Here is a 26,177-nt window from a genome sequence, read left to right as displayed (position 1 = left end):
ACAATGACATTCACATCGAGAATATAAATGATGTCTATGTTACTGACTATAATTACAATTGACAGAACATTCAAAATCTGTAATACACGCCAAAAAATACAGTCTGGTACACCTGTCGTAGAACTGCTAAAACCTGCACAGTAAGATAAATAATACTGTTATACATACAATGATAAAACGACATTTAATTAATTCAATAAGCACTAACATGTGTGTAAGGAGTGTTTTTTCTTCGTACTAAGAAAATAATGGATTTTCATGGATTGTCAAAGTAATTCAGGAAAATTGGGGGGTAACATTTCGAAAACGCCACTGACTGCTTCCATCCACAACCTCCCAATTAACCAATCACACATCACGTAACTGAAAAGTGGTGACTACTTGGAAAACATGTAACGTCGTTAAGTAAGTCGATATGGAATACCTTTTACTATTACATTTCTTGAACTTAAGACACACAGAGAAATAAACATTTCGTCTGCCACGTAGACCCACTGAACGCTTACGTGTTTGGGTTTTCGTGGGCCTGAGAGGGTTGAAGAAACGGATCAAACAGATGATACAGAATTGCTTCTCTTAGGCACTAGCAGTGCAAGGCCATCGAATCAGCCTTTCCTACAGCAAAACTGATTCCATCTGCTGAATCAGTCGAACCAGAAACCGTAACCTCGAGCTGTTTGTTATTTTGCGAGACGAAGAAACTGACACAAGTACGAAGGACAACTGAGACAGTGTCAAGATCACAGAAAGAATAGAAATGTCCCGCAGGGTCAACAACCGCTGTAATTTCCTCGCGCTAAAACATTTCTGTCACTTACATTCCATCTCTTCCTTGACTTTCTTTCACAGGTTAAAATTAAAGCATTATTTTCCACTCTTCTAAAATTTAAAATAAATGAATCTACAAAACAATTATCGTCATGTACTTACGGTTTAATATAATTAAAAATCATGTACTTATATTGAACTTTGCAAGCATGTTTAATTTGTAGTTCACTACTTAGCATAGTTCTTTATAAGAATAGAGAAAATGCTTTGTCAATATAACGAGGAACATGAAAACTTTCCTTTGTATTCTTCATTCTAAATCGTTGCCTTTCGACTGGCTACGAACGTTCAGATCCTATTTATGTATATATACAGAATTACTTTCCATTACATTCTGTGCAAAGACCATTTCATTAAAACGCTTAGTCTGGTTAAGCTAAGACATCAGAAAACGGAGAAACTAGGGCAAGATTCCAATTAAAACAATTAGTTATATTAAACAAGAAGCGGGAAAAAATCACAAATTTGGTACAGAAATTTTCGGCGAAAAATATTAATACGGTCTATGGTACCGCCAGTTCCTTCTTAAACTTGTGCAAGATATTATTTCTCACTTTAAAATATGAAAATGGACTTGATGAACTTACTTGCGTTACTAAGCTTATCAACCATAAGAATATAGGGATTAATTATTGATTACGTGCTAAGATCCATTGTAACCAGACTACGAAAGATTTCGGGCATCCGCGCAAGGTAACACCACTGAGGGACCAGTGTATAATGTCCAAGCCCGTCATGACCCAAACACGCAAAGCTAAGTTACGTTTCAATAAAAATAGCTTCTCCCATAAAAGCCGTAAGGAGTAAAGAGAACTTGAAAAGCTATCCTGGCGCATAGTAATTTATTTACATGGGGTCGTGTACGTGATATGAAGCTGTTTTCTGCCTGACTAATAATTTATAAAGTAGCTTACTTAATAAGCTTCTTCTCGGTCTACTTCACATAATGCATAATGCAGAGCACGAAATAACTTCATCTCATAATTGATAGCAACCCTTTCAGAGGGAGCTCTGAGCAGCATCTTCACAGTGTAACGTGTCCTCATGTATCACACAGTTTTCATATTCTTAAAGGTTTTCTTTTGATGAGGACTTCTTTCGTGTGGAACAACGAAGCATTCAAAAATATTTATAATTACTGATATGTTCCAAAGTGACGAGAAATTATTTCTACTGGAACTCTTGCTAAAGCGCGCTGAGTGTCAGAGTAAGAGAGTTGAGTCACTGAATACATTTTAATTACCGTATTAAAACTCTGGACTAATTATTGTTTTTAATTTTCAGGGGAGAATTTTTTCTTAAACTGGGGGTACAGAAGTAACAATGTAGCTGACTATACTTCAGGTTTCCTTTTTTTAAAATACGTATTTTAATTGATTTAACAAAACCCGACGTTACACAATATGTCTTCCAAAAACAATGGTACTTTTATAACCAGTAATGAAAATAGCCAGAAATACGGCTTCTGAACAGAGAACTGACTATTATGTTTCTTACAATAGATTTTGTAGAGAAAAGTCTTCGATTAAAAAAAGTAGGAAAAATTCGTGAAATAGTGTGACAGTTGAGCAGGTGAGTAAGAAAATAATCGAACTTCGGTCACCAAATTACGCGAGGTCTTCCAACGATGGTTCACGAAGCTTTCCGAACCTTCGTAACCACTGTCCTACATTAACCCGAAACAGTCATCCTGCCTAGTCCATTGTGATAATGAATATGAACGACTATACACTGGACTGGTAAGTCAATCGCGGCCTCACGCGCACAGCTGCAGGGTGAGAAATACGTACACGGTTCAGGGCGAGGAGGATTTCATGGAATTTATTAAATCCATAACCAGGATACACTGGGTAATTTTTGGCACATCCTGCGCGGTAAATCACACGCTCCTTCTCTCATTCCAGTTACTGAAGGACATCTAGTTTACTTGTCTTATAAGGTTCGTGAGATATATTTCGAGCAGACTAAAATATTTGTGGGTTATCGGTGTGGGTTTATATCTAATGCATCAGATATTCTATATTCATCCTATTCTTGAAAATAATGGTTCATTAAATTGCATTTATAGGAAACCTATATTACGATCCATCTAGGTAAACATTTGTTTTGCCCATGTTATCGACTTTGCTTCGGAACACGCCATCAAGAACGAGAAACAACACAAAATGGAGCTGAAACTGAACGGAACACGTGGCATCCTGGTCAGTACTGATGATGTAAATTTGTTGGTCGGAAACAAATAACACAGAAAACGCTAAAATTCGATTAATACTAGTACGAGGTATGTCGGGGAATAAATGCAGACAAAATTATGTGTATGTTCATGTCTCGTCACTATATTACGGGACAAAGTACTATATAAAAGATAGCTAATATTCATTTAAAACTGTGGTTAAGTTCGGTGTACTCGGGAAAAATCGGAGAGAAGGTAAACAGAGGATATTTGCTAGCATGCAGTTCAAAGTGTCTTCTCTTGTGTTAAATTGAAACATAAGCATTAAAACATACTGAATTATAACTTTAATTATTTTGAGTGGATGTGAAACATTGACTCACTGACCAAAATGTAGATGGGAGGATAATATTAAAATGGATTTTCTGGAAATATCGTGGGAACGTGTGCATTGGAATCATTTGGTTCAAGATAGGCATCAGTGGGTTGCATAAAAGACGGGGAATTTTTGTATTAGCTCAGTGCAGTCAACTCTATCCTGCAGAATAGGAAAATGCACTTTCAGATATTTCACGGAACATTTCGTTTACTGCTCTTGGAAATAGTTTTTAGCTGTTACATCGCCTGCAGTAATTTGATTAGAGCACACGCACAGCAAGAGAGTCGGAGAAATTGCCGCATGATCGCGGCGACTTGTTGGTGTGCTTTACTCAGACGGAAACTTCGGATTTCCTAAACGTCCTACGTAATCTCTGACATTATAATACAATGCTGTATCAATTATCATTTGATTTTTATATATAATTAATATTATTCGCAGCTTTATAAAACCACTAAAGCATTAAACGCTTGTGCCAAGAACGGATTTGTCTCAGGCATTCACACAGTTCATTTCAGAAATAACAGCAGCTGCACGTATAATGCAGACTGCTCTGACGGTGAAAACAAAATGCACCTCTGAAACGTCGGCAAAATTATACCAGACTAGACGGCGCAACATACCACGAGACATGTTCATACTCGCCGCCTTAAGAACCTGATATAGCACCTATTTTTATATTGAAATAAAAACCTTCGTAAATTATTATTCAGGAGACTCAAATGCAAACGGTTGCTTCTGTCGTCAACGGTACGACTCGGTACGAAACAACATCCCTGACGTTATGTGGTCCCTGCTTTTGTTAGTCTCTTCTCTGTCCATTCTGTCCCTTAATTAGAAAACTTACAATTTCCCACCACACATGTGCAGTGCTTCAACCCTGTGCCATATGTGCACTAGCTGAGTTTCACATATGAAAACCTCAACAGGAGAGTCGCGTATCCGGAGAAGAAATAAAGACGAAAGATTTTATCCACAATAAGAATTTTGGATCACATACACTCCACCATTTTGATAAACAACTTATTTAAATATTCATTTTGCTTCTCTATTTCCTTGTCAGAGATGCATGACCTTTCTATCGGAAGCCAAAAGAAGAAGTGGTAATGCAACATTAAACACCTCAGAATTTACCCACAATATAACAAAATTAATAGTACATACCACTTCCCTTACATTAGAAATTCTCATCACAGAAACACTTAAATAAGACAAAATAATGCACATTATTATGAGGCACTACAGAAAGTTCTATGGCACAAATGGTTTCTATATGTAACAGAATTTCTAAAGAAGTCGTCTTTTAACTCTTTCAAACTGAAGCTCGGTTAAATAATATTTATTAAATCGGTCCATACCGCAAAGGAAACACAAAAGTTCTCATTGCAAAGATCAATTTGTTAACGCTGTTTAATAACATAATTTCCGTTTAGGCCTACGCCAAAATTCATACAAAGAATATAAACACAAAATGCAATGTTACCGATTGCTGAAGCAGGTAGGAAATATGGCCACCATTGGGCTTTCAAAGGTTAAAGTAAAAATTGTATGGCAATTTGCTCCCACAGACTTTACCCACGTCACACACAGCCACTGACGGAAAACAATTTACAAATCGATTTTACTTGGAATGTGTATTGTTTTTTAACACAACACTTCCACGCATTCTAAATTAAAACTAACAGGGACTTGCAAAAACTAGCACATGATATAGTAAATACATCGTTAAAAACTTCGATCCGTAGACTCAAATCCTATACGTTTGCTCCAGTTTTCTATCCTCTGGGTCATAGGTTAAATGTCTAATCGGATCATCAACGAGCTGCTGTCACACACGCACGCACAAGCGGCCCGGGGCAGACGTTCGTTATTATTTGTGCTAGGCAGTAAAAACTGAATGGATAATTGTTTGGTTCCTTTGACGGATTATTCATTTAAAATTCGACGTGAGTAGACTTGTTTTAAAATCTCAACCCGTGTCTCTGAAATATTAACCTTGTTTCCGTACTTTGAGGGCTATTGCATTATATCCGTGAGTGTTTGTGTGTTACTCTGTTAAACTTCGAATCAACTGATCGATTACATGACACCTGATACAAATTTCACGTCATTGGAGATCGCCCTAGGTTCTCGTCTGCTAAGTTTATACGTTCAACAGTTCCAACAAGACTGGCATAAGACACCACAATTTCTATTATTAACTAAATATCATTATAACGACAGAATCAAGACTACGATGGAACAGATGAGTAATGCATACAAAATCTTAAAATGAAAATCTGAGGGAATAAACCAGTAGGAAGACCTAGGCATAGACAGAAGGATAATATTAAAATGAATCGTAAATAAATGCAATGTAGGAGTGTGGACTGGATTCATGTGACTCCTCGGGACAGGAGCCAGTGGCGGACTCATGTGAATATTTTTTCAGATTCCATAAAAAGCAAGGAATCTCCTAACCAGCTGACAGTTCAATATTCTATATATAGACCTTCCGGTAAAGGGGGGGGGGTGTTAACATTATATCTCCGACTACATTACACACTTCTGTCGTATGAATATTCAGATCTTACTCTCTGTAAACACAAAGCGATAAAACAAATTTTAGAAGTCTACATTTGCATAGTGAAGACAAACAGCCCTGGGTTCCAAGCAACATGGTTCCTACTGGAATGAAATGAGCATCCCACTAGCTGCAAAGAGGAAAATCGCTCTAGCGTTGCGAGACGTTGGGAGCGTCTGTGTGGCTACGGAATATTAGGGCGGCAACACTACATTCCGCACGATAGTAACTTGTAATTAGCATCGCTGCAGGACCACAGTATTGCCACGTCATGCACTTACCAACACGAGCTGCCAACGTTCCGCCTCAAGCAAGCGCTTCGACGTTTCTAGCGGCAACTGAAAAGTGACACTAAACCTGCAAAACGCGAAGTGCACGTAGCCAGTGAATAGCAGACAGAAACGACATTGACGTTGGTCTCTTGGGATGGAAAGACAGAGACTTGCAATCTGATACTAACGTTTCGAAGGAATATACTGCCTCCATCTTCACGGCTTAAATGATTCAGATATTGATTTTAAATGGAAAGGTTCACAGGCCATAATCCGTGTAGGCTGAATAACATTCCGTAACAAAACGGAGTTTAACTAATTTTCTGTTACTGTAAGTTATATTTACAAAGAACTTTCTTGACGTCACACTGAATTCATAAACCTAACCCCAAATAATGATTTAACCCTTATCTTAATACCCTATGTTTACAGTTGGTCAGAATAAAAAATGGGTATGAAGACATAGTTTAAATGTTTTTAATGCTTTACTGTTACACTGGTAAAAACTTAAAGTACACGTTTTCCATTGGGTAAATATTTAGGTTTGAGGGACACATTTCCTTCTTCACAAATGTTGTTCCCTGTAATAAAGCTGTCGACAGTTCACGCTATGAATTTTGTGTGTGCCTAATCGATTAGATGCTTCGCTTAAAGGTGATTACTTCTGGGCAAATGGCGGAAATCTAAAAGGAATATTTAAACCAATTAGGTAAGCTGGTTTACTTAATGCGCGTGAGGTCCGATTTGGGTTAATCTGTATCGATCAGACTGTTCTGAGTTAATATCTTTCGATAGAAGATTTGAGTTAATTACGGTCGATATTTTAAAAAACTGAGCTAATGTGAGTTGATCGAGTCAAACTGAGTCAATTTAGTTCGGTTGGGAATAATCTTTTTTGGTTATGTTTTCGACAAGTTTTAGCAGATATGGATAGTAGTAATAGTGGATTTACAGGCGCATCAACTACTCTGGCTATTTTTTGGGTTGGGTTGATTCCGATGGTTCTGGAATACTTCAAGGCTTACACTGAAAGGCGACAACTTATTTCAACGTAAGACCATCTTTGATAACAAATACATCATTAGAAAATGATAAATTTACTTTGCATTATATAAACATTTAAAAAACAAATGTATATAAATTCTCTGAGTGATATAAAAGATGACGGAGGCATACAGTGAACTGTGGACACTTTTTAATCGCATAACTACAGAGTCTAATGTTTTGTTATTGTGTTCTTCTGTCTTTCGAAGATCAATTATTGTCACAACAGGTGATACACACTTTAAAACAAACCACTGCAAAAAAAAGAGTGATTATCCTTGTGGGATACAAGCAACCTGGTTGAGAAACTTCGACAAGTTTCCTGTAGATTCTTCATCAAAATGTTTGATATTTATTTATTTACTTCAGAAACAATATCATTCGATCATAAGTACACATACAACGCGATGAATAAACAAAATGGTTTAATCCACCGCTGCAGGTTAAGTGTATAGAAGTACGCTAACCTCGTTCCACACTCTCCGTATTGAAACTGGAGGTCATGACGTCACCGGTGCAATATCGCTAAGGTTTTCCTCGAGGGTACCCCTGTTTGCCACCTCATCACCATTATCACGATGATGATTATGATGATGTCGATCTACTCACGGTGATGCATCATGACGTAGCACAATCTCATCGTCTTCGACGCCAAGGGGAATATTAAAACAGTGCGTTGCTTTTCCACCTGGCAGTTAGTTACAACAGACGGAAATGTAAGGCAGAAACCTGCCTAATGAGGTAGTATACACGATACCATGTCAACTGATAATACACTTAGTAAATGTTATTTAAGATTTGAGGTTTTCACAGCGGTGAGTATGAAGACAGAAATCTTCAAATGTTATTTAATTTCCAGATTGAAGGTTCCATCAAATTTGTTTAAAACGAGAACCGTACCAATTATATATATATATATATATATATCATCTGACTTCTGGTTAGAAGGATCTGAAGCGACAAATTGAACCGCAGTTACAATAAGATAAACGTTACGAAAGCAAATCTGTAAAATAAAGTTGTCCTCTATTCATATTACTGAGTTTCCCAGAAACCAAAGAGTGGAAAATGAAGGTTCTGAGAAAAAAAAATTGGTTAAGTATAAACGATAAATTAGTTTTTTAGTAATAAAATGTGCAAATAAAACACAAATAAGAAATATATTTTAAAAAAACATTTAGAGTTATATATGAACGGAAACTGAAGTGGGTAAAACAGAAAGATAGCATTTAACCCATAGTAAAAGGAAACGTTAGTGGCTATACTGAAGAGACAGCACGCCCTGATAACCTTTAATTATAAAACAAGAATGGAAAGGAATTTGGTCAATATTTGTGTTTAATCCAAGTGGATTACGTGGACATCAGTGTCGCGCTGACTTGTATCTGAAAATGAGCTGAAATTAAACTTCATTTCATATGACAAATTTGTATTTTATCAAAACCGACATTCAAGAGAAAATATTTGAATAAGGAAGAACGTGTGTGACGACTCTATAAGGAAGCGAATAATGCAGTTGTCATGCATCTGACCCTTGTGTCCAACAATATACCACACTACACACGAAGCTGAAATCGAATATATCAGGGCATGACAAAATAACAATCCAATTCGATTTCTCTGCTCACTTTTCTATACCTAAAACATCGGGAGAACGTCAGCGTTTTTTACCGTCATAATCCAAAAGAAAACTCCAAACATTTTATATGCGTCGCCGTTGAAAGCTAAACTTTGCAAAACACCTTGTAGCCGGACATTTTTGAAGGAAGTTAGTTTAAGTACTTGAATTTTACAAAGAACAATGGGCAGTGTTTTTGGTTCCTACCACACCCATGCTATAAACTGTTGGCGTCACAAGCGGTCAATTCCTGGGCAAGAGCAGTCTTATGTCAGTGTCGCTGTATATATCTAAAGTTTTCAATAAAATATTTACAAGTAGATTTTACAAAAATTGTGTCACGTTTAATGCATCCCGGTATCCTTGAGAGGACCTCATGATTCTGCTGACCGATAGCTAGCTGATAAGAAGATCAGTGTAGTTCGGGTTCAACCTGAAATATTTTTCAAACGTGTTGAACATCTACCAAATACAATGAGCACTTATTAATTCATGGAATGAGACATTTCCAGTGTAATTACGTTGGAAACAAAGTTATTTTTGAATTGAATGAGGTGTGCAACATTTCAAAGAAGGAATGCTCGATACTCGTTTCAGTTATCAGTGTATGTACATATTCGGACATCCGTGTCACTTTGCAACGCCAACAAACAGAAATGTATGAAATTACGTCCGGTGAACGAGGTTTGAATCCGACGCCGGTCGTCGTGACAAGCTTCAGAGCGGCTACAACAATCAGTTGGAACTTCGTACCTTAAGGGCCCCGCATCCAGCGTGTTTTGTCCGGAACCATATAATGGAACAGTAGACGAACCCTTTCGGGCAAAAATGTTACAGAATTTTCTTCGGATAACCAAACGAAATACAATTATTTTGGTATAAACGCGTCAGATGCAGTACTATTTATAACTGTTGCATTTTTATTTAATTTGTAAACATCTCTTGCTTTCACAGTTTGTAAATTTTCCATATAATAAAATATGTGTTTAACCTTAAGACCTGACTTTTTAGCGAGCATAATTTATAAAATTTATGTTTGAGAACGTATAAATCACGTTCTAAGACTTAAAACTATATTTTAATTATCAATTTACTATATTCACTAATAACAAACTCCTTAAACGTAATGGATTAAAAATGACTGGTGGACTGCGTAATAATTACCGTAATCAAATTATTATTTCTGTTTCCATTCTGCGCGTAACGGATAATCACGGGCATTCAACACTGCATTGTTCTTGAGCTCCTGTTAGCCATTGTTAATTGCTATTAATCAGACGTAATCAGTAACTTAAGAATATGAAATGTCTGGGTATTAACTTGACGACAGAGTTAATTATTTGTATTTTATATTAACTTCATGAGAAAATTTTAAATGAGAAGCGGTCAGAACACTAGCCTTGTAAGCCTGGGGTCCCGGGTTCAATTCCCGGTGGTGCTCAAATTTATAACTTGTGTTGGGCAAGGCCGTGGTCTAGGCAACACGGAGTTTTCCTCCGTGGCATCCCAACAATTACTCCACTCACACACAGAAGAAGGCAATGGCAAACCACTTCTGATCATCTCTGCCAAGAATGTATATATGTATGAGCAGGTCCCTGACAACCTGAAGAGGTTGGAAGGATCCTGTTCATAATATATGGACCTGTCGTCAGACAGAACACTACAAAAAAAAATCCAAAAGTGCAGCATAAAAAATAAAGCTGGATCCAGCGCTGTATGACACACGTTTCGTTTCGAGACGTTTCTCCTTCACCACGCCATTAAAATTAACTTCATCCTTACGCAATTACATCTGTAAATGTCCTTGCTGCGTTACGTTCCAGAATTTTAAGAGTTGTACGTGAATTTTATGGGACTTCACTGAAGAGACGCAAAACATTGCTTGCAGTCTGACTAGTAACACGACGTGATTTACTTGTAGGCGGAAATGTGTTACGAAATCCCACAGACATTTTAACGTCCTTAATGGTCTAGCCTATAGCCGTTCGACGTACGTTTACCTGCCCCATGCTAAGCACAATGTCCTCACTTTACCTATCATAAATGACAGTCGCTGGTGCCAGTCTGCTATATAGGAGTATTTGTGTTGACAAGTGGGTGGGTGATTGCCACGTGGTTTTCACGGGAATCATTCTCATTATGACTAGCTCGTAACAACAGCCAGGTCATAAATTGTTGTGTACAAAAGCGGTCGTAAAGTTGTTTCGTTACATAATAAAGTGCGTACCAGACTCTGTCACTAAGCTGTAAAGTCATACACAACACTCACAAGAAGTAGACAGAGTTATTACTACACCTAACACCCATACAAGCATAGATCTAAAATCGAGTGATTGTGGTTACATTTTTGAAGCATTTTCTTTGGGCATTAAATTTAAAGACGTAAACAATAAAGCGATTTTCATATTTTTCCACCTGGACGAACAGTCTCTAAAACGTACTATAATTTTAAATTTTAAGACAGACAAATAATAATATTTATATGTAACAGGCTAAAAATAGTTCCCTTGATATTCAACGATACGGATCGAATGATCAATGATAAAATGAAATGTATGTCTAATTTCACAGCAGTAACGTTGCTGGCATTTTGGTATTTTTTAAATAGTAGCAATCCATTTAATAGGCTCGATATCTAGAAATACTAATTTTTCTCTGAAAGGCCACCACGTGTTGTTAGCTTTCTTGTGACTAAAGAGTAACACAGTTTCACACTTTCTATTCACTGTCATTCTAAAGAAAACAGTTTTTGAAATGGATCGTAGTATTAACACGTTGCTACACAAAGTATTATTACAAAACATGGTATTCAAATAATTTCTCTAAGAGTTCTGGCAGCTCGAAGTAATATTTACAATTTGTTCACCGCAATGAACTATCAATCTCCTTTTTTTTTTTTTTTCGTTCTGTCACAGAACATTCCAGTTCCTTTCATTCCACAGCCTACATTCTATTGTCATTGTCTGAATATCCATTGTGAACTGGATAAATGCGTTAAATAAATTGACGCTGTAAGATTAAGATCCGCAATTGACAGCGAGACTTGTGTGTTTTCGTGGTTTTACAATGGTAAAAACAACGGAAATATCATTACTTATGCAATAATACTTCATAGCATACGAACTCAGGCTTCTGAGAACACGTAACTAGGAATCAGGTTCAGATTACGTTCGGATGAAGAGAATAAATACCTCGGCCTTTTACAGTTAAGTGCAGGGACACATAAAGTGTCCGCTGTGGTTCGCACTCGAAATTATTTCGATTAAATACGGCATCGAGGGAAGCAGTCCGTTCTTAGTGTTCCGCTCCAAATCGATATGCTCGTTTTGATAATATTTTCCACTAGGTATTTTACATACAGTCGAAATTTAACTTCGCCGACTTTCTCAAAAAAAAATTGTATATGGCATCACATTTAACATCCACAATAATCTACAACGTTTTGTGGACAGCCGTTCGATTCTGTACCGAATATTTAATTAAACAGAAAGGCAATTAACATCGGACTCTCTTCATTGTGATACCTACAGCGAAATTACCTTCAGATCAACATACCTGTACCTACAAAGCATGGGCATTGCAGCCAGTGACGTAACGCAAACTAGCAGAGAACACATTAGAGTACACATTTACATTGCCATTCAAGCAGTCCCAAAATTAAGGTACACAGAGTACAACTACTTGCACACGCGGAGACCTTGTAACATTATTTTCTGCGTAATTACCATCGCTGTTGAAGAATTTGTCCACTGGGAACCCAGTGCATTGAAGTCCGCAAACAAACCCTGGCCAAGAACTCCATCCTCAACCTAAAACCTATTTTACTTTACGTTTATACCTCTCGTAACATAGTCATACGGCTACAAGTCTTTACTTATTATATTAAATAATGATGCTTGAAGTTTCTCATGGTGATGAAAATGCGATTATTTTCTATTCTGGACTGTAATGCTATGAAACTTGTAGGGAGATACCAACGTTTTAGAGAAATATATGTTTTTCTCCAAAATATTAGTAATATATACGTACAAGTACATACGACTTTACAGCCCAAAGGACTATCATCCTCAAGTCAAATAATAGTTTACGTTGCTGGTAATAATTTAAGGGGAGGTGATAAGTGGCAAACGTGCGAGTCCATTAAGTTAGATACGACCCATAAAGTGCTGAAGTGTTTCAAATTCTGAGCGCTACAAAGCAATTAACCTGAAAGATGCGTTTCAGTTTAGACGAAAACCACAATTTAACTTTGGCATTCGTGGAATGTCAAACTGAAGAAGAAACTCCCAAATATCACGAACAGATTCGTTATTTTTCATTACCAACATTAATCGCAATCAACTATGGTTTAGCTTTGTAACATCAAATGCATTCGTAAAATTATAAAAAGGGAAAATCGCTTAATCGTGATTAATTTGAACGACGCGAGGAGTTCTCACGTACAAGAATATGTACTGAAGAATTATATAGAAACAAACTGTACATTCCTCTAATACAATCAACTTGAAATCAGCAGACTCAAGAAAGTAACAACACACAGAGCCATGCTGGTACAAACTAAATCCTGGGTCACATTTCAGGAAGCATCTTCGTCGAGACAGAAATTACTACAAAATATATTTACTGTATCGAAATTTAATCTCGTGCTCATGCGATTACAGAAGCTTTACTGTGGATAGCACAGGATGTCGCGAGGTTACAAACATTCTACTCACAGACATAAATGTACTTATGGACGTCGTCGCCAGTGTCACAATCCCCAAACATTCAGGAAAAATTAAAAATTCTATTTCCACAAATGTCTCAATTTTTTAAAAAAATTAGTTTTTGGAAATCTGAAAAAATGAAAAAAAAATTGAGAACTTTATAAACTATGAAAACTGTACATGTTTAAATTCTCCAGGTTTCTAAATTTGATAAGTCTGAAGTCCCCGAAACATTTGACAAACTAATAATATTCCGAAGAAGTTTACCTTTAATAATAATTTTGGAAATTTTAAAATTTTCAAAATTCATAAACCTCAAAAGCTTAGAAACTTCGTAAATTTTGAAAATGTTTCATGCTGTTACGGTATGGTGGATTTCTATGTAGCTAGGTGTGGCTGAGTCTGGTACAGTCGTGTAGGACAGGTACGGGTTGAGATTCCTTTTTTTATAGAGCAGTTTATTATAAATGACGACATCGGATTAAATATTAAAACACATTGTAAGAGTTTTCGACAGTTTGAAGCATTTTTGGCTTCGTATCAACTCGTCTTGACAGGTTAGCTATGGTTCGGAGATACATTCGGAGAAGGCGGTTCATAGTGGACAGACTTTTTCTTCGTACGTAAATAATTCATGCAATGATTTTCATTAAATACTGTATTGGCGCTATGCCATGGACGGTTAATTTGAAAACAAAGAATTTCTAAACTTATTCGCGCTCTAATACCAACGGGACGCTTTCTCAAGGTCGTGAGGTGGACTATTGATGGCGTGGTCGTCACTGAGCTAGTACGCATGCGCAATTCTATGCAAATCCTAACCTGTAGAAACCTGTCTACACACAAGCAGGACTGACAGAAACACGCTATTAAATCTTATTGGAAATTATTCTAAAATGAAGTGCACTGATTCCTTGTAACTTAATGCAATCCGGTGTTCAGAATGACTTAAACGATGTTCACACATCTGCAGATGTATTCCTGGCTTATGAAAACGTTTAATACTTCCTCTGCACCTGAGCTATTCCCACATGGTGAATTTATACCGCAGTTTCAGTTGCAACGCATTCTAAAAGCTAACATTACTTGTTCCCAGAATATGTTAATCCATATCACAATATCCGACAGCAACTAGACGTGAACTGTGACCTGTCTGATAAGCAGCCTGCAGTGTGGTCTCTGTCATGATTAGTTTCCTCCCAGAAATTGATATATTACTCTTATTAGTAGTTTCCACTGTTACTTCAGCTCGTACATACTCGCGTGTCTTTACTTTGGACATCCCTGATCCTGCTAATAAAGACTTAAAACACACAATTTTCTGTCAGTTCAGGGCTTCAGAATCAGATTAATTATTGTAAAGCCTGTCGACTAGATTAGTTGATTTATAAACAAATTGAATGACGGTTTCGTTCGACAGTGGATGTATGGCTGCATAAGTGTTATATTTTGAATATTTTATTCGTAATTTTAAAGTAAAATTCAGAAGTGCGTAATGAGTATATCGATACTTGAACTCTTCGATACTCTGTGATGATGACAGACTAATAAAACTTCGTTCTCAGTACAAGCAAGAACATACAGGTACAAGAGAAGAAGAAATATTGTTATGAAGTCATCGGGGCAGATTTTGACCTAATTCGAGGAGATCAGAATAAAAATCATTCTACATTTACCCTTTGTAACACTAAGTTCATCTATGTATTCTCTGCCGAAAGAGAATGGGTGTCCTGGACTCATTTCCACTCTGGTCTCCTGCCTTTAGCTCGACAAAGACACGTTCGCTATCGTGAGAAAATCGTATGTCATTGATTCTCAACGGATGTCCGGCCATTGCAGTTTATATATATATATATATATATATATATATATATATAATGTTCCACGATGCGCGTTTCCCGGGATTGCTTTTTTATTATGTTATTTTTGTTGTTAACCCTTCTTGAAATTTCCGCCAGTGGTCTTATCAATTTAATTTCAAGAACATCCAAGTTGTTATTCTTTCATTGCAACGACCATATTTCAAATGTGTTTCCCTGTCATTTTTACTGTAGTCATATATTCACACGGTGATTTCATTTTGAGGGACAAAAGTCACTACCCAGAATTCATTATACTTAGTCGCCGTGAAAGTTTCAGATCATAAGTCATTACTAATTTAAGCCTAAGTTGTACATTTTGGACATGTTCCTTCCAAGATGTGTTCCCCTGATTCCACTTATTTTATTTTATTTTCTGTTATTACTATCCATACCAAATTCTCTAAAGCCGGAAATCGTAGTTTCAAGATATATTGATGACTGTACCTTCCCAGTAATTCGACAATATTACCATTTTTTGATCGTAGTAACTGTTTCCCTTCTAATACAATATATTCAGACGTATCATATACTTTTTACTTGATAAAATTATTGTTTACATAATATTACAGAAAGATATCTGATATTTAAAATATTAATATTAAAACATTTAGTTTTCAGTGTTTTAATTGTCAGATGATTTCATTGCAATCTAGCTTTCTCAACGTGTACAGTATATAATACCCCTGAAGATGGTGCAGCAAAGCCGAAACATCTTGGATAACAACAAACAAACTGACGGCTTGACAATTTGTTATGTATTGCTTTTTTACGGTTTTAATAAGTCATAGAAGAGACATGTTTTAAATTAAGCAACAGCCACGCGTTAATATGTTTCGTTATCTTGACGTGTAATGTATCACGTTATTTTTCTACGTAAATTTTTCAGTGCTTCCAATAACAAATTAGAAATTGTCCTAATGTTCGCCTTTTGTGCAGAGACAACGCATAGAAAAAAACATTCCGATTTCCCATTTGAAAATATAAAAAGCACAGGCAATAAAGCAATGAAATGAATCACGAATTTTGCACTCTTAAATTAAAAATGCATTTCTTACCTTGTTCTTACTAGTTTCCGTGGTAATTCTGTAGTCCACGTAACACATGCGTGTGATATCACATGCTCTGCACTTCACCCAAACACGACAAAATTTATATTACAGTTCAGTACTTCCAAAACTGTAATTTATTTCACATTATATAATAATAATAACGGTCCATATACGCTTTAGTCACTTGTCACTAAATAAAACACTGTTCAGTAATGTAAAACTTTCCTTCGCGAAAACAAAATCATAGATCACTTGATTATAACCTCATTCAGTTGCTAACGACATCTTCCTACTTCACAAAGTTTCAAACATAATTTTACTACAGTCGATACAGTAAAATGGAGTAATAATACTTAAAATGTTGGTATGGAGAAGAACTGTTAGGTAGGACCCACACATCACAGGGGAGATGGAAAACTGTGTGCTTGATTAGATACGTTTCCTATTTGTATATTTCACAGTGACGATTCGTGACCGCTGAGACCGATTCGGTACATTCTTTCACCTTGAGACGCGCGCCGTAGGAAATCTACGGTCAAACTGAGCCCATGCCCACCCGTCACGACTCCCCTCACCTGCCCCTCTCGTCGTCGTCCGAATGCAAATCCCGAACACTTCCGAAGTCCCTCTCATACCAAACGTAGTAACACTAGTAGCAAATCCCAAAGGCCTATTCGAGTCGGATGCACTTTTAGTCAAATGCTTAACTGCTAATTAGTATAATTAGACTGGCATAATATATAATATACAGAAATAAGGTGAGAGAAAGTGTGCAGGTTTAATTGATAACAGTTAACGAAGTGATAGTCGTTATCAACAGCTGTATGGAGATGAACAGAACTACGAATAGTTTATAAAATTTTAAATAAATCGTTGTTTCATGTCGACGTTTAGCAGTTATGATGCATCTTACAAAGTGTTCTGACGAAGAACGTAATCAAAGTACTGGTAGTCTAACACTAACTCATATGACAATATTGATTTATTGAATAGTGATGGACCTTCACATAACCAAAGTTCCCGTATATTATGTCAGTTATTCGGGCGATGTATACGCATATTAACAAAGGCTCTGAACATCACTGAAGGTTTTTAAAGACGTTTCGAAACTTGGTCTCTCCATTTAAAGAAGTTTTGAGAAAATATACGCGCTTGAAAGGCAGTTAGCAGTAAACACATTTGTTTGGTATTCAAAGTGTTTAGCTTTAGAAAATAATGGTGAGGTAACTTGAAATTACATGGTTTATAGTCACCGTATTTTAATGCTTCAACATAACACAGAGTTTCAGAACTTTCTAAGTTCATCTCAGGGAAATTGTACGGACGTTGAATTGGGGAACACCAGGAGGGATTTAGTGTCAAAAGCAAATTTAATAATTCCCATTTACTTAAAACCAGTTTAAGATGTATACGATTTCGCCTGCTGAGATCTGTGTATTTTTATTTATATATATAAATGAAAACCAGATTAAACTAAGTTCTGCGTGCAATCTGTAAGATTATACACGGCCGATCCGACATTCTGTCTAAAGGGGAACTGCGAAACTTTATCTGAGGGTGAAGTGGCCGCCGATTAGAAAAGTCGATCACTCATCTCTACCTGATTTTGTTAACTCTGGAAATTTCTGGAAGCTTTTTAATTCTTTTTCTTGTCTTGTCTTCATCGCTTCTCTGTGTTTCTTTGCATGCATGTCACAATGGATGACTCACAACAGATTTACTGATATTAAATTAACCACTCTCTACTGTCTGATGTAGATTTAGGATACATGACGTTTCGAAAGTTCTACTCCCGTCTTCAGGTAAGATTTACTATCATACTGATCCGTTTGGTATTAATATTCTTATTTTTAAAATTAATGGATCTTTCGAATATTAACGTAGTGACCATGCATCATATATGCACCTAATAACGTACACTGTCCAACACTTAATTTTGTTAATATATATGAAAGTCTTTTTGACGTAAATACGTCTATATTTTAGGGTCAGTGTCATTCGGCAAAAAAGTGGAACGAAAAAGTGGAACTTCATTGTTATGTTACCTAGGAAACGTCATCAGTTTACTCGGCATTGTTGTTACCTATAAAACATTTCATTACATTACATTCAGCTACCACAGACCCATCTTAAACGTAACTAATTCAAGTTAAATAAGCAATGTCTTAATCAAACTTATCTCAATTGTAAAGCATGTATAAAGGAAACATTTAGAATAAAGCCAATATATAAACTTCCTTTCCGTATAGACGTATTTACGTCAAATTCTCCGGAACCGTGGTTCCACTATTACTTTTTAATTCTAAAAACTCAAATATTAATGTATAATTATTATATTCATGTACGTTAACCTATAACTTAAAGATTTCTAATACTAATTCCCTCTCTCATTCCAACATAATATCATACAGCGACCTGACATAGATAGATCGCTGTACGTGAAAAGTGGACGTATACGATCTCACTCATAAACATGCTGTGTTCTGAACAGGTAACACAGACAAAATTATGTTTTAGTAATCGTACAAATTGATACAGAAATAAAATTAGAGAATCCATACAGGTACGTGTTCGGTCTGAACATGATCTGCCCCAGCCAAACAATTTATTCCGAGGTAGACTGTAGCGCTATGTACGTCGAAAGTACGTACGTTCCTTCTTCTCCGTCTTCTTTTTTTTTTCTGTGTTTATTTTTCATTCTCTCAGCTTTCTTTCCCTGTTTTTGCTTTATCTTTCATGTGTTTTTTTCTTCCATATCTATTTATTTATTGCCCGTTCTTGTATACGTATCATCTATCAAGGAATTACACCAGCAAATCCGTCGAGAAGCTGAGAAACATCTCACGAATTATCGAGCATGGCGGACGTTCTCAAAGATAAATGGCCATAAGTTTTTCTGATCCACAGACGTGGGTTTTATTTATTGCATCTTGTATGGAATTAGGAACGTCATATTCCAGTGAGTTCATGAGTTTAGTTAGACGGACGAGGTGGCATTTTGCTTATAGACAAATCTCTAACCAATGGCAGGCCAAACATCTCTCGTCCTTTATTATTAATTACATCTGCAATTGTCAAACATTTCATCCTACTGTAAAACGCGCCCTTGTTTTCATTAAGTGTAAACAAAAGTTTGTAAATTTACATTATTACAAATTACCACTATTTGTATAAAGTCGCAATCAATAATTTTCCAAATTCCTTGGTACTAAATAACAAACAAATTAAAAGATCCTAAGCGTCTCAGAGCAGTCGACAGAATAATGTGTTCTTGTTTGTTTTTATATTTATTTGTCAAAGGAATATATTAAATATATTTAAATGTATCTTCAAATATGAAATGAAACAATGATTATAACTGACTATAACTGCACACTGCCTCATTTCAAAGTACGAACCATGGCCACGTCAATCGAGATGACCAAATATACGATTAGAACTCTTGAACAAATACGCGCAAAAGTAAATTTGTTCAAGGACATATTTTACAGTTCATATGTGAAGGAAGCTTTTACCTTGTCTGCATTCGTACGACTTTAAAGCGAGCTTTCAGAAGGAAATTCAGAACGAAGCCTTCAAGAAATTCGAGACCTTTTTCTACGTTAAAAAAGGAACCTACAACTTGAAGCTTTCACTATGCTGTCTTTGTATCTACCTCACCCCCCTCCCGCCTTCATTTCATTTCAAATTTCCCCTCCTTATATCAAGATGACGTCTTATGGAAAACTGAGCTATGTAATTCGTTGATATTTACAGGTGCTTCGAGGTGCTTACTGCCTGAATTAAAACGAGTAAAGATCAATATTATTAAAATGGACAGACCTATTAATTAAATAGGATATGAGGATGTGTACTATATTCATCAGGATGAGGATACAGTTAAGTGATTGGCTATTGTGAACACGGTAATGAATGCCGGGGTTCTATAAAAGAAAATGCATTTCTCTACTTGTGAGATTTGAGGTCTTCATTTCGGTGAACATTACGATGATCTGGATTTTGGAATCTCGTGAACTCGTTGGAACGTAACAGCGTTTCGGAAAAATAAACTGTCTCCTTCTTCATCCCTGAAGATAAAGACAGTATATTTCTCCGAAATGTTGTAACGTACTTACGAATTCACACCGCGTTACAGCCCATAAGAGGAACAATATTAATTTCTTGACGGGTTTAGAGACTGTTAGCTTTGAAAGAACTCTGCTCAATGGCGTTGTATAATGATTATGCCAAATCTACTTGCTACAGTTTTCTGTACTTGTGGCATGATATACGTCGTTATATTTGTTTCCGACAGAGATTCTGCATGCAAGAGTTGCATTTTATTTTTCATGAAACATCACAAATTGGTTCATGATGTCAAGTGACAAGATGCCTTGAAGTCCTTCTTCAAGTATTCCTACTTACATGAAAGCAACTTGTCACTTTAGTAGATGGAGTGCCAGGGAATGTAGTTATACATATCTAACACAGCTCAATCCACGCTGTTCACATATTCTATCTACGAAACTGGATCTAAAATTCACTCCTCATGCTCTGATTACAAAGGTCACACGCACTGCGTGTATACATCATGTTCATACGAGTCTGAATCGCAAAAAAATTCAAGTAATGAAAAAGTTGCATATTTTAAATTTCTCGTGGTTTGTTAACGTAGGGCCTACTCCCCCGCTCAGTTTCCGAGAATGCTGCACGTAAGAGACAAGCCCTGCATCCATAGGTTTGCTGATTCGTCGATTCTTCGGAAAACGCATGTCTTATTTAGACATGGTCACACGAGACCTATATTATTTCATGCATAGGAGAATACCCAAGCTTACAACAATACCCCACTCTACTTTAGAAGATAACATTGAAACATGACGGTTTTACTTTCCGGAATAAACTAACCTGAATATTGTGGCAAACCGGACATTAAAAGAAATGTAAGCACGCGTTACTCACAAATGTAAAATTTAAGGACGTGTCAGGAAGCCGGAGAAGATGAGAAATGAGCATACAGTTTTTATTGCAAAGCCCGAATTAAAGAGATAATTCGGAAGACATGGGTGTAGATGGGATGATAATATCAAAACGGATCTTAGGATAATAGGGTAGGTTAAAACAATGTGGCTCAGGCTGTGAACCGTTGGCGGACTCTCGTAAATACATTAATGCACGTTAGGTTTCGTATAAGACAGAGAATTTGTCAACTAGCTTAAGAACACAAGAGGAATTCAATTGATATTGAATATATAATGAAATAAATTAAGGCACGTGTTCTGATTTCCCATTTTTCTTATAACATAAATTGATTTACAATAAAGGTTAATATAGAACTGAGGAATAATGTGTTGTAAATATTCTGACATAGAAACATAGAGAACGAAGAAACGAGTATTTAAATAGTTAGTCATGTTTCTGTTTTTGAAACAGGAAACTGTAAAACATAACAATACAGACATGAAATAGTGACAACAGTCAGATTAGCGTAATTGCCTCAGCGTTGCTAATTCAACGAGATATCGGCCCTCCACAGTGCGAACAGCTATAAAATATACGTAGATACTATCTACTCTGACCTCTGGTGTCTACAATCTTTCCAATTATAATCATTCCATATTATTTTTATAATTTATCACAAAAAAATCTAGTGTAATTACCTATTCCCTTTATATTTAAAAAGTCTGTGGTTCATAACTGTTTTCAAAATTCTTCTTCGCATGCTTCATAAACGGTAAATAAACTTAGAAACCGATGGGTGTAATGTTCCTAAAGCAATGAAACAAATTATTAATAGGTTTACCTCTTACCACAATATCACCCTTTGAATTATATGTATTTTGCTACAGATACAAATGTTAACCAGCTTAATATTAAAAATACGTAAGTATAGGACTGAATAAATTGACGTATTTACAGGTTAGCATGCTGCATGAAGACATCCAATTTTACACTTTGTAATCGCCTATCCTCAGTTATAGCAACATGGTGATATGCGAACTTCTAAAGTGGAAATTATACTAGTGCCATATTTTGTAATTGGCGTATAATTCTAATATAATTACGACCGAGGTAATGATTAATGTTTCTTGGTCAATGCTGTCACATTCCTCATGGGGCGATGATAGACTATGGAGCAGAGTTTGGGTGTGATAATTAACAGAGGACGATGGAATAACTCAGAAAAAAACCTGCTTTAGTACCACTTCGTTTACCAGGAATATCAAAGCAACCTAAAACTTAGCCTGACCTCTGCGGTGAGAAACTAGAGTCTAACCATGTGACCTATCACACGACCATTTCGTGACAGCGTGTTTAAATTTGCCAACATTACTTCTCCGGTCGTATTTAGCCTTTCATAGCCTCTACATTTTCATTGCGTCGCTAAAAGCCTAATATTTAAACTCAGAATGAAAGTCGAATGTAATTGATCAGACTGTTAGAGAGACGTACTGAGATTTATCTGGTATCAGAACCACGTATGTTTACGCATTCATTTGCTGAGGAGCGTAAACTCATGTAGCGTGCGAAACTGTTGGGCGGATACCCTCCCCAGATGACCAGCCGTCCGGCTGTTACATGAAGGATGGGTGATGGTTATCGCGGACTGGACAACCCACATCAATAACAGTTGTTCCGCCCGGACTAATTTGGTTGTGACCCTTTCACGGTCCTTATCGAAATGTGGTCGTGCTGAGGGGTTGTACCACTACACTATCTAGGGTCACGTGTGTGACTATGTAAAGTGGATTCTGCAGATGTGACAGTGTCCCTGGCGAAGTACACCTTTTTCCACAGCGCAGGTGCGTAGAGATACAAGACAGAGAGTTCTAGCTAAGTCAGTGACGATCAGCTTATGGCATCAATTCATTTATCGAGGTGAGTTTTATATAAGAAGACAGCCCATCCAAGGAACAGAGTTTTCCAATCTTGTTAAGTTTTCCCTAGCATTTAGTACAAGCTTTTCGTTTTAGTTGCGAATCCGTGTCACAACGCTGTCGTGTTGAAACCGCTGACTCAATCTAGCTCAGTTCTTCCCGATAACCTAATAGTAGCTCAGCTAGTCAAGAAACTACGAAACTCGAATGTTTGTTAACATATTAAAAACAGCCCTACATTGGTCTCTAATCTGGACCATATTAATAAAGTACACGCCCACTGTCCCTTAATTCGTTTTAATATTAAATCACACTGCTAATCGCAAGAACCACCTACTTTAGAATTCAATGACTATGAATTATGCCCAAAGTGAATTTAAGAGTTTCATATGTTTCTCAAGATAAGAACACGCTAAACCAACTGATCATTGTTATAGAGACGCGTTGTGTGTTCTTCACGTAGGCACTAAATTTTATTTTTATTTATTTATTTTTTTATTTATTTATTTTTTTTTTTACATTATAATCGTGCACCAAGGGCTGGAGTGTTTGGTCATCATGAAAGTGTTTGGGTTAAATGAGCTGATCCTATAGCCGTTCTCAAGTCTCAATCGAGCAAATGCCACTGCGTATGTGCGTGACATGTAGGCTTTAATAGGGGCGTAGGGGTTGGGTTATGATGTCATTATCAGAATAGCACAAAGAGAAGCGCGTGCTTTTAGCGGTGACTGTCCTTTCACACGAAAGTTGCACGCACCTGTCCTTAATATTCTACGCACGTGACATCTTAATTCTCATTTCATATGAATGTAAAGGATTTTGTAACTGCGTAACTGACTCCATAGGTCGGAATCATTTTATGTGCACACTTCAATATTCATAAATATTTTCTTTATCTAGCAGTAAAACTATGCGATAGATTAACAACGCGCGTACAGTGCATAAAATATTTCATAAACCGAATACCTAACCTCACTTCTTATCTGAATTCCCATGTCACTTTGTCATTCCCTGTGGAAAGAATAATACCAAGTTTTCATGCATGCATATAGTTGTCTATCAGCACTTACATTTAAAGAAGATACAAATTAATATATATAAAATTTATTTAAATTAATACATTTATTCATTAAAATGTAAGAGAGTGTGGTACTTAAATCTTAGAACGTAAAATAATCTTTCCTTAAATTATATTTGAAATACATGTAACAATGACATGTAACTAAATCACTTACGTTTCGAGACAGCTGTAACTTAAGTTTATATTAAGAAGCAACACTTCAGTTCTAATTACAGGAACCAAGAACATCAGGATTGGAATAAGAAATGGCTAAATTAGGTTAAACCAGCACTTCCAAAATATAAATTAGCATTTCAATTGTCTCTATTAATTTGTTGGTGTTCTATAAGGGCTTAGAGACAACAGGAATTACCTTTTATCTAAACAATTTTTACACATGAAAAATATAGCTCCTTGTAGTGAGTAGACATTTGCATATGTAAATATGTTACTTCCTTTCCCATACATAGTTATGCATTATTTTCAGTACGATGGCAACGTATCTATAAATATCAGGGCACTTACAGGCGTTGCCAAAATGATGAAACAGTCATAATTAAATACTCATTTAGAAACAGTCCTATCAACATTCTTTTGTTTTAAAAGATTTAGTTCACTTTTCAGACATAAACGTATTGAAATATCTTATCAGACCCCTTATAATCTACAATCTGTACTACCTGTTGCACAAATTGCAAAACTCCGTCTTAGCATGACTGACAGTTGCCTTTAGTAATAATTTACAGGTAGTACGTACAATTTTATGCGTTTAGTTAATTTAAATCCAAAATCTCGAGTAGTATTGGATGGATACTTTAATAATTATAGGTATCCAATTTATTTATTTAGTGTTCTGTCTGACGACAGGTCCATATGAACAGGATCCTTCCATCCTTTTCTCGGACTGGGACCTGTTCATATACGTTCTTGGCAGATGATCCAGAAGTGGTTTGCCATTGCCTTCTTCTGTGTGTGAATGGGATGCCACGGAGAAACCGGGGAAGCCCCCGGAGGAAAACTCCACGGCCTTGCCCAACACAAGTTATAAATTCGGGCACCGCCGGGAATCGAACCCGAGACCCCAGGATTACAAATACAAAAGCAAATCGTCTCTAACGTTTACAAAAAGAAAAGTAAAAAGGAAAGTTATACGTTTTAGTGCGCATTTTAATATGATTCCAGTAATAGCTAAATAAACTTCACCACTTAATTTTAAGTGTGATACTCCAGTTCTGGAATTTCAAACACTGACGAAATGCGCGTTACTTTAAACAAGTTAACAAAGGACGAAGTCTTTGCATACCTACTTCGCTGTTGCATCCATCCTTTGACTTTGAGTATGAATGATGATGATCTTTGAAGTTAATCTCGTCTCTGTGACTCTGAAGATGCTGTAGATGAGTATCTATATATAAGGCAACGTTATTCCCAAATCCCCAAGTATCTTTACACTTGGAGAAGTCCCTTCTTCTTGTGGCATCTCCACGCTGCACTGCGTTTCCTCAACGGGTTACTGCTTACAGCAGTTTAATTACTTGATTGGAGTTGTGCCAGGTCGGTGTCATCCCTTGTTTCGTCTGTCTCCAGGACGAGTGGGTGCAGAGAACAGTAAGAAACTAGAGGCGGAAGGGGGGATAGACAAAGCAATTAGCGGACGGGATTGAAGAAAACAGCCCTAGAGGCACAAGAACTAGAGGTTTGAAGCTCTAGAGGACGCAACGGATTCCAGAGTCACAAGAGGCTAGGTCCCAATGTGGTAGCAC

The 26,177-nt window shown here is 36.6% G+C and overlaps 1 protein-coding gene and 1 long non-coding RNA gene across 2 annotated transcripts in view; one reads left to right on the top strand and one right to left on the bottom strand.

Moving 5' to 3' along the window:
• LOC110836523 (uncharacterized) overlaps nucleotides 1-17,046 on the bottom strand; it is a 240,206-nt gene extending 223,160 nt beyond the window's left edge. The window contains exon 1 of the mRNA XM_087347127.1: nucleotides 16,504-17,046. The gene's annotated coding sequence lies outside the window, so the exon portion shown is untranslated. The remainder of the gene's footprint in view (nucleotides 1-16,503) is intronic.
• LOC147874034 (uncharacterized) overlaps nucleotides 1-26,177 on the top strand; it is a 335,478-nt gene that overhangs the window by 288,025 nt on the left and 21,276 nt on the right. The gene's annotated exons all lie outside the window — the stretch shown is intronic.

This window comes from Zootermopsis nevadensis, unplaced genomic scaffold (assembly GCF_977971745.1).
Source record: "Zootermopsis nevadensis isolate Lab colony 2312 unplaced genomic scaffold, Znev_1.0 Znev_ptg000011l, whole genome shotgun sequence".
Lineage (NCBI taxonomy): Eukaryota > Metazoa > Arthropoda > Insecta > Blattodea > Termopsidae > Zootermopsis > Zootermopsis nevadensis.
Note: the sequence above shows the minus strand (reverse complement) of the source record. Positions and strands in the feature narration are given on the sequence as shown.